Source organism: Wolffia australiana, chromosome 14 (assembly GCF_029677425.1).
Source record: "Wolffia australiana isolate 7733 chromosome 14, ASM2967742v1".
Lineage (NCBI taxonomy): Eukaryota > Viridiplantae > Streptophyta > Magnoliopsida > Alismatales > Araceae > Wolffia > Wolffia australiana.
The window spans coordinates 6,903,646-6,913,625 of record NC_135848.1 but is presented as its reverse complement, the minus strand read 5'-3'; the positions used below and the strand labels follow the sequence as shown (position 1 = coordinate 6,913,625).

Sequence of the window (9,980 nt, the reverse complement as noted above, 5' to 3'; positions counted from 1 at the left end):
TCCACTAAATCATACAAAATTAAAATATACTATGGTTAATGCAATAATAATTATTTAGTGGAATTTTGTATTTTTGGTGAAAGTTACATAAAATTCATGATAACATGCATGAAATTGGCCAAATTATGCTGTAAAATGCATGATTAGGCATGGATTATCATGCGTAACTTGCATGTTATCACAGGTGAAAGCACTTATGAATGTGCTTCAAGTTTTGGCAAGACAGTGGCTCTTTTACTTGTGTCATTTTGCCATATTCATGTAAAGAAGAAACTGGTGATGAGAATTTATGAACAATGTCAAGTTTGGTGATGAATTTCTTAAACCACACTACTTCCTGGGCAGCACCAAACGCTATAATGTATTTAACTTTTGTCGTTAAGTCAATAGTAGTGCTCTACTTAGAAATCATCCAAGATAATATACATTTGTTCAATATGAACATGTACCTAGATGTAGACATAGTATCATATGGGTCTGACAAGAAAGACTAGTCACTGTAATCATAAAGCTTCAGCTCCTATCCCCCCATAAATCTTTAGTGCTACTAAAGTACTTAAGAATGTATTACCTCCCTATCTATTTTTTCTCTTGTAAGTCTGCCTGAAACCTACTCATAATACAGAGATCAAATGCAACATCAGGTCTAGTAGGGAGCATTCCACACATGATAGATATGATAGCCAAATCATATTAGACTTTATCCATTAGGTGAGTCCTCCTTTGATACTTGAATTCTATTTCTCAATGGTATGAGACCTCCTTGGACACTCGGTCTATGTATGAGGATTATAACTAATGGAAATCTATGTTGCAGGCAAGCCAATCACACATTTCATATCTTATTCCATGTTCATTAATATAATGTATTAATTATAGTGCATGTGTGATGCTGATAAGGAAGTCCATGAATACATGATCGGACATAGTGAATTATGATGATATCATATTACATAAATCACTAGCCTTTAAGCATGTGTTCTAAATCTTCCTATTCGAATGATACTCAAAAAATGACATTAAAGCATCTGGATAGAATAACACTATCTAGTCTCATTCATATGATGAGTATGGTCTATCCCGCAGCCACTAGAGTTCAAACACTAATGATAGATTGTGGGTGTTCTTTCGGAGAAAGAGTTCGTTCATAGTTGTGTAAGTTGTCCTTAGATCTAAGACACCAAAGACATATTGTCGATGAATGTTGTACTTTGATGATTACTTACAAGACCCTAATCATGAAAACATAAACAGTATTAGTTCATGTGCAGAAGGAAGTTCATGAAGATGATCGAGTGGTCAAGATGGGATCATCCAGCCTAGGTCCACCTTACGAGGAGAGTTCTCTGATGATTTCTGAAGATATCAATACTAATTCAGATGACCGATTAGGGTTTGAATGTTGACCATACCCCAAGTCATCCTATGGATGAAGGATTATACGTAACATATTAACTGATGATAGACATGTTCTATGAGTGAGTCAATACACACTTATTTTTATCTTCTAGAGCATAGGTGTAGCTTGGCACCCCACGGCCTAGAGACTCAACCTACCAATTGCGTTAAATTGATCCGACGTTAATAAATCCCTATGGTGATATCATTAATAAATTTAGAAGGACAATAACCTTAATTTAGAAGCCTAAAGAAAATTCACCCAGCCCATAATTGTTCAGAGGTCGTTCCCTTATTCTCGCTTCTTACCTTTGCTCCTCTCCATTCTCAATGTGGATGATGTGACATAACGATGATGATGAGGGATGAATGGGGCTCATTAAGGTGGAAGAGAATCGATGTGCCATTAATCATACGGATAAGTCTAGAGGCTACACACCTGAGTAGCTAAACGTCTCTCACTCAAGGATCGAAGGAATCACAAGGGTCCAATCCCTTCACGAGTGATTTGATCAGTAGGTTTTGAATGTCATTTCAATTCCATTCAATGTCTTCTGCTGCGTGAATCACTTTTGCTTCGTCTAAGTCAAGGCCATAGAATCAAATAGTACCGGGGAAATGTTGAGCAAGTAGGTTGTCTATTATTTTTGAATACCAACCATATTCTTCATTGTAAGTGGTTAGAGTGGTTCAATGCCAAGAGTGGTTATATTTTCGGAAGTAAATTCTCATCATCACCTGTCAAACCGAACTACATAATGATCATTTTCATGGCCAGGGCCATTACCAAAACCAGTATCATGATCACAACTTTTTGCCCTTTTATGATTAGCCATAATCGCTAAGGAATCCATTGGCATCGACATAGTGCAATATGGGACCATCCTACTAACCAACTTAAGAGATTATTCTAATAGAATTTAGGCAAGTATCTGTATAGTTGTTTAATTTTAAATTATACCATGAATATGAGAGTGAACAAGAGGGTCACACATGGATAGAAATAATTCCACTACAAGGTTCTCTTGATGCTATTATTGAGTGGGTTACTCTAGAGGGTAGGGATGGACTGACTTTTTTAATGATAAGACCACATAGAAAAACATAGTAATCTTGGAGAGTATAGGTGCTCTATTGTAGTCAAACATCCATGCATATATGATGGCGAGGACGCCAACACATCACCATCGGACGCGTCGCCACGACCAACTGAAGTCATCGTCTCCGCCACGGATACGCCGCCACAGTCAACCGACGTCATCACTCCCACTACGGACATGCCGCAACCGTCTCCGCTACGCACGTCTCCACGCATGCACGTCAACACTCCCGCTACAGACATGTCGCAACAGTCTCCGCTACGCACGTTCCACGCACACACGTTCCTTCGCGCATCATGACACGTCGCCAACGGCAGATCAAGAACTGCCCCTTGGCGTGAAATGAAGCATATCTCGTCTTTAATTTCTCGTCTTTAAGTTGTATTTTCTCTTTCCTCCAAGGCCTATATGTATAGGCCATTATTTCAAGAAACAGTTAGGCAGTCATAATTCAAGAATCGAGTTTTTGTTTAACTCTTCTTGGAGGACTGTCCAAGCCTCCCTATCCCTTCCTCAACCTACCTCCGCCGCCTCCGTCGTCTTCACTGCCGCCGCCATCGCCTCGCGTCATCGGTCGTCGTCTTCATCCTCCTCTCCATTCCTCCCCTTCCCTCCTTTCCCCTCTTCTCTCTCTTTCTCTCCCCCTTCTCGTCCCTCGCCCTTGGCAACCCTAGGTCGCCACCCAAACCGCCCACCTTGGGCCACCAAGGACGCCACAGGCTGCCCCATCCAGGGCTGCCCAAGGCCGCCCAAGGTCACCCCATCAAGGCCCGCCCAGGGCCGTCCCAGGCCGCCCACACAAGGCCGCCCTAGGCTGCCCAAGGCCGCCCCATCAAGGCCCGCCCAGGGCCGCCCTAGGCCGCCCATACAGGGCCGCCCAAGGCTGCCCAACGCCGCCCCATCAAGGCCCACCCAGGGCCGCCCAAGGCCGGCCATACAGGGCCGCCCAAGGCTGCCCAAAGCCGCCCCATCAAGGGCTGCCCAAGGCCGCCCCAGGCAGCCCACGAAGGGCCGCCCAAGGCCGCCCCATCAAGAGCCACCCAGGGCCGCCCTAGGCAGCCCACGCAAGGCCGCCCAAGGCCACCCAAGGGCTGCCCAGGCTACCCCTGCCAGGGCCGCCCAAGGCCGCCCCTAGGCTGCCCGCTTGGGGCTGCCCAAAGGCCACCCAGGCCTCCCCAACCAAGGCTGCCAAGGCTGCCCCAGGCCATCCCCCAGGACTCCTGTCCAGGGCCGCTTAAGGGCCGCCCCTGGCTGCCCGTCCCTTTGGCTGCCCCGCCACCTGGTTAGGCCTCCTGCTCCGCGTCGCCGTGTCTGCACTCGTTTGTCTCACTCTTCACCAGGGCCGTTCAACGCGCGGAACGTCCAGATCCTATCGTCCAGTGGGCCTCTCAACGCCCAGATTTGCCCAGCCTCGTCACGATCAGAATTTCCCGCATCCTCTTCACGCACTACGGTGCCGAGGTACGCCTGAACTCTTTGGTGTCGAAGTGTTCTCCGTTCAGTATTTTCTCGAGAAGTTTCCACCGCCGTCAGAATTAGATTTGGTTTGGATTTCCCACTTCTTCCCTCTCTTATGAGAGTCTCCTTCGCGACGCAAATTCGGGTATTGATTTTGGTGCTTAGGCATCGTCGCGGTGGGTGAAGACAGTACTCCTGCCCTCGACAAGGGTCGGAGCTGCACCACCAGTTTTTCATCGGTTTTAAAGTCTGAATCTGACCGTGTGTATTTCTGTGGGCTGTTTTATCCCTCCTGTACCCAACCCATCCAGCGTCGTCCATCCATCCGTAACCTTCCCCGTACTCCAGTCATCTATTCCTTAGTCGTCCTACGTCAATATACTTCAACATTGATGTATATGCAAGGCTAGTTTGTTTATTCACCCCCTCATGCTTTGATAATTTTTCTCAATCCAAATGAGTTTTATAGGAGCACTACTATTTGGGCCAACAGTTTTTTGCATCTATGAGATGACGACTTGGAACCTTGTAGCAATTGTGGATGATCTGAGATAAATGCAACTATCCATGGATTTAAATAGATCTCCAAAATTTTGACACCCAATGATGTGCATTGTTGGTATTTAAGAAAAAAATGATGAAACAGTTACAATTAAGGGAAAAGTAATATCAAAATTAATATGTCATTATATATTTCTAAAGTCAGTATTTTATTATCAAATATATTTTCATAAGTAAATTTTAATTCTTAATTAATAATGAATATAATTAATAGTAAATTATACCCCCTCATTGTATGCAAGATATTTTAGAAAATATTAATATCTTTTTAATATAGTTCCAAATAAAAAATGTAATTTTATTTTTTGAAACTTAATAGGATAAGGAGATTTTTCAAACCTATATTATCCTATGTAATCTTGTGGAGGCCATTTTGTGATGCCATCGACCTCCAATCACTCGACGAAGAGAATTTTTAGAAAAATAACAATAACCATATTTCATATTTGATTTTTTTGGTTGGCTTATAAATAGTGAGAAACACAAGTAGGATGAATTTCCTATATCAAATATTTCATTTTCATCAGAAAAAAGGAGGCATAGATATTTAGTTTTGAATCACAGAATGTATAAACATAATTAAAATTATGAACATAAAGAGGTAGTTGAAAATAACTTAAAGCCTATATTTTAAAATATCTGCTATTGATCTCCATCATTTGTAATGTTCTACATTATAATAACTTCCAAAATAATGAACCAAATAATCTGCTTACCGAAGCCTACATCCAAGGATTCATTAAAACAAAGAACAAAGATTGTGTGATAGTAATATATTATTTTCATGTGAGTTCAGAATCCATTTATTGATATAGATTCACTAATACACTTTACACTTTTTATTTCAAAGAAATAGACCCTTTGTGACATTGATATTTCACAGCACAAAAAATAATAAAATAGGTTAAATTCACTTAAAATAAAATAGGTGCGCTAAGGTGGCATATCATAAATGAAACCACCCTTAGCTATCATTTCCCAAACCGTCATTAGTACCATCCAAAAAGTCATGTCATGTAATGTTTACAGAGCTCCCTCATCCCAAACTGTCATTAGTGTCAGTTTGATGGTGAACAATGTTTGATCACATCATCATCAGCAATCTCAACACTACATCAACCATCACATATCTGTCAATGTTTATCAAACGTGTGAGGTTGGTGAATATATAAAATATGAAATAAGTTTGTTAGCAACTTATTTCGTCATAAAATAATAGTATATTAACATTACATCAAGAGAGAAAATTTGGAGCAGGATATCATTTGATTCATCAATCCTTAAAAAAGAAAAAGAAAAAGAAATAAGGCAAGTGAAAAATGATAGTTCTCATATGTTGGCTAACACATATCTATGGTTATTAGTAGTTTAATTATCCCATAGGAGTGGGATGAAAGCACTATTACTAAAATTACGAGTACATATATACAGAAATTGGCTCAGTTATTACATGCTCCATGTGGGTTTATATATAACGTTTGTGACTCCTGGATCAAGCAGTATGTGAGACCCTCTAGTCCCCCATCTGCATTAGAAGAACAACATTTTTCAGAAGATCAGATTGAAAAAATCCACTCTAGGGAACATCATTTTGTGCAACCAGTGCAGTTTTGGTGCGATGTGCTGTGCAGTTTGAAACTTCAAAACTGCACATCGCGCACCTGCCAGAATAATCACACAGGACACTGGACAGAGGCATGTAAGATGCGAATGTGCAGTTGTGTCTGATTTTTTTAAAAACATGTATTTGCTCTCTCTACCTTGATCATTCTTCTCCCTGGCTTGCTCCTCTCCCCCTCACATTCTATCACCTACCACTTCAAATCTTCGTTTTTGAGAGGGATGATCAACTCCGCAAATATCGATCGAAACTTGAGGCTTCGCCGATTGAGAACTCCTCAGCTCTCTCTCCCTCTCACTTCTATTGGTCTACTCTCTCTCCCTCCCTCTCTCTCTATTGCACTTCTCTTTCTCTCCCTCCCTCTCCCTCCCTCTCCCTTTTTTTCTCTCTATCACTCTTCTCTTTCTCTCTCGCACTCTTCTCTCTCTCCTCTCTCCCTCTTTTTTCTCTCTCTATCACTCTTCTCTTTCTCTCTCTCCCTCTTCCTTTATCGCTCTCTTCTCTCTATCTCTCTCTCCCTCTATCGCTTTTCTCTCTCTGTCTCCCCTCGCTCCTCTCTATGCCTCTCGCTCTCGTCTCTTACTCTCGCTTGCTCCTCTCTATCCCTCTTTCTCTCTCACTATAGATCTTCTCTCTTTATTTCATCTCTTTTCTCACTCTAGCTCGCTCTTCTCCCTCCCTCCCTCTCTCTCTTATCACTCTTCTCTCTCTGTCTCACTTTCCATTGCCCTTCTCTCTCCTTCTCACACTCTGTCACCCTTTTGCTCTCTGTAACTCTTCTCTCTCTCCCTCTCTCTATCACTCTTCTCTTCCTTCTGCTCAACCTTCCCTCCCTCTCTCTCACAATCATCTCACACTGCATAAATTTGCACCAATCATCGCACAGTGGTTTTGGTGCAACTGAATAATTCGCACAAGTGTGTGAATTTTCAGACTGCACTGCGCGACCTTCTTTAATCCACTCCCATCCATCTATTTAGATGGATTTCTAAATGCTTCTGATGAAAGTCTCTGTACTGCACCTTTGAAGAAAACATCAATAGAGTTTTTTACCTGCACTATTTGAAAAGAACTGAAGCACTATAGGCAGGGAAGAGGAAAGAGGAAGGAAGAAGAAAGAGATTTACAGGGAAGAATGAGAGGAACCATTAGAGTGTCCTTTTTTTTAATATTGCTTCGTCTTGCTCATTTTGCCATTTTTCCTCATTTTGCCATTTTTTTTGTTGATTTCTGGCTATTTCCTCTGTATTTTGAGTATGACTCCTTATTGTTCAGTGCCACCATTAGTGTTCGCCGTCCCGATATCAGTCCGATATCCGGTATCGGACAACCGATATCCGATATCTGGAAAAAAATGGGACAGTTTCGGATATCGGATATCAGATATCGGGCGATATCCGTCTATCAGGGATTAGACGGATATCGGTACCGGATATCGGAGGGTGAGGACGAAGACGGTATCGGATACCGGAAAACCGATATGTGGATATCGGTTTCACGATATCCGGTATCTGATACTGACTAATAAAATAATTATCCATCTGACATAGTAGTAGATAGTTTATATCACATAAATAGATTTTAATGTCTTGGATGCCCGTTATTATATAATAGCAAAATTGTTTTTATCTTTCCATATCGGATAAAGGGATTCCGAGTTTACCACAAAACCAGAATCCCTTTATCCCATATGGAACAAATAAAAAAAAGTAACATGTATATAATAACTTAGTTGTATAACCAAATGATTATTTCCTCTGGTGCCCCATTGCCAACGTTACCCCTGCATAAAAAAGTAACGTGTTTATAATAGCTCTCCTTGTTAGTCGATCATAGTTTTAGAGAAACATGGTTTCATGTGCTTCTCATATTTTTAGATAGTGTGGCATGAAAAGCTAGAGAGAGAGGGGGAGGGGGAGAGGGAGTGGGAGAGGGATAGAGCGAGAACTAGAGAGAGACTAAGAGAGAGAGAGGGGGAGAGGGCGAGAAAGAGAGAGAGAGGGAAAGAGGGCGAGAACGCGAGAGAGAGAGAGGGCGAGGGCGCGAACGAGAGAGTGCGAGAGGGAGAGGGAGAGGGCGAGGACGAGGGAGAGAGAGAGAGAGAGGGAGAGGGCGAGGACGAGAGAGAGAGAGTGAGAGGAGGAGAGGGAGAGGGCGAGAGAGACTGAGAGAGTGCGAGAGACTGAGATAAGGGTATACGATGCGGATATTGAAAACCAGTATCCGCATCCGATATCCTGTACCATCATCTGTCCCCTTGAGACGGGAGATCGATTCCGGCATCAAACAGATACCGGATCGACACTGTAGCAACCGATATCCAATATCCGGATATCGGAGAAAACGAATACCGAAAAATCCATTTCCAGTATCCGGTTCAGCATCCGTCTCAGTACCGGCATTATATGGGCAAACACTAGCCACCATCTTTGTTTTCAGATCCTTTGTATCAATGTGTGGCCTTGGCTTCTGTGAGGGCTTATTAGGTCAACCAATTTGAATGGTGTAAATACTACCTTGTTCAGTGAAGTGCTGCTTACTATGCTCACAAGTAGAAAACAGCAGGTTAATCAACTGAGCTGCCTATATCTAAGCACTATTCCATGTCCATGTGAAATGAGAAATCTGATAGCCAATATTGGGGGATTACGTTGGCGAGTATCCAACAGGGGTCTAGATTTCAATCCAGTCATGGGCATTGTTAATTATATAAATTTGGGGACATCATCCATCAGATATCGAATGACAATGATCTGAATTCATAATATATTGAACTTTAGAATTAGTGATTTTAATCTTTATTATCTGCAACATTTCCATGTCATCAAAACTCTGTCATTGAGGCAGTTGCAATCTCTCGAGATAACAGTTGATTAATATGAATAGAGAAAGGTTGCACTTTGTGATTCTCATGCTAAGATTTATTAATCAGAACTGATACCGCTTGCAAACCCAAGTTTAACTTTAGATCACGAATACGATTTTCCGAAATATATAACTATGTTCTTTCAAACATTAATTCCGAAAGGAATTAATGTTTGAAAGAACAGAGTGATTGGTCCCGTATTCAAAGAAATATGATTAAAACAATGCAGAGAAGATAAAGAGCTATTCGTCGAAGATTATGAATGAATGTACGATGTTGATTAGTAGACAAATGGTATGATCAACCTCATGTCTGTGGATACATCGCTACGGTTGTCTGGCCGCTGCTGAACAAATCAGCAATTTTTTTCTGCATCTTAGCACATAGACCATCACAATAAAAGGAGCTGGCCATGAAAACTGAAAGATGCAATTCATGAAAAATTTGTATCAATTTCTCTAAACATGCACTCTCCGTTCCCACAATCGACAAATATCAAAACTCACTAATATTGAGAGACTAACACGATAGGGAATAACCGGGGTGTGCCTGAAAATCAAGATTATCTAGCGAATGAAAAGCAAAATAAGTTTTATAGACAGATTTCATTTGTAGCATTGCACACATCAAAGAAATAGTGAAAGCTCGAAAGAGAGGACATCTTTTGGGTTGGGCGAAACGATAGGAAGACGAGTGGGTAACGCCTGAAATCAAGATTAGCAAGTGAATGAGAAACAAAGTAGATTTTCTATACGGAGTTCATAGGAGGAATTGCAAACGTAAAACAATTAGAGGTAAAAGCTAAAAAGAGAAGGCATCCTTCTGGGTTGGAAGATCAGATATGGGAAAGAAAATAAAGAGATTAACAAGGTGGAAAGGGATTCGAAGGGAAATCGTCGTCGCTTTCGCATTTCTTCTTCAATTGTAGAGCGGTAGATTATTTATAGGGAAGCTGGTTAGGGTTTGAGGTGTGGCT

General features: G+C 41.6%; 1 non-coding gene across 1 annotated transcript; it reads right to left on the bottom strand.

The window, feature by feature from the left end:
• Positions 1-9,268: 9,268 nt before the first annotated feature.
• On the bottom strand, positions 9,269-9,436 carry LOC144712587 (small nucleolar RNA snoR143). Its single transcript, XR_013583848.1, has one exon. It is a non-coding gene; the product is annotated as a small nucleolar RNA snoR143 (small nucleolar RNA).
• Between the last annotated feature and the right edge of the window lie 544 nt (positions 9,437-9,980).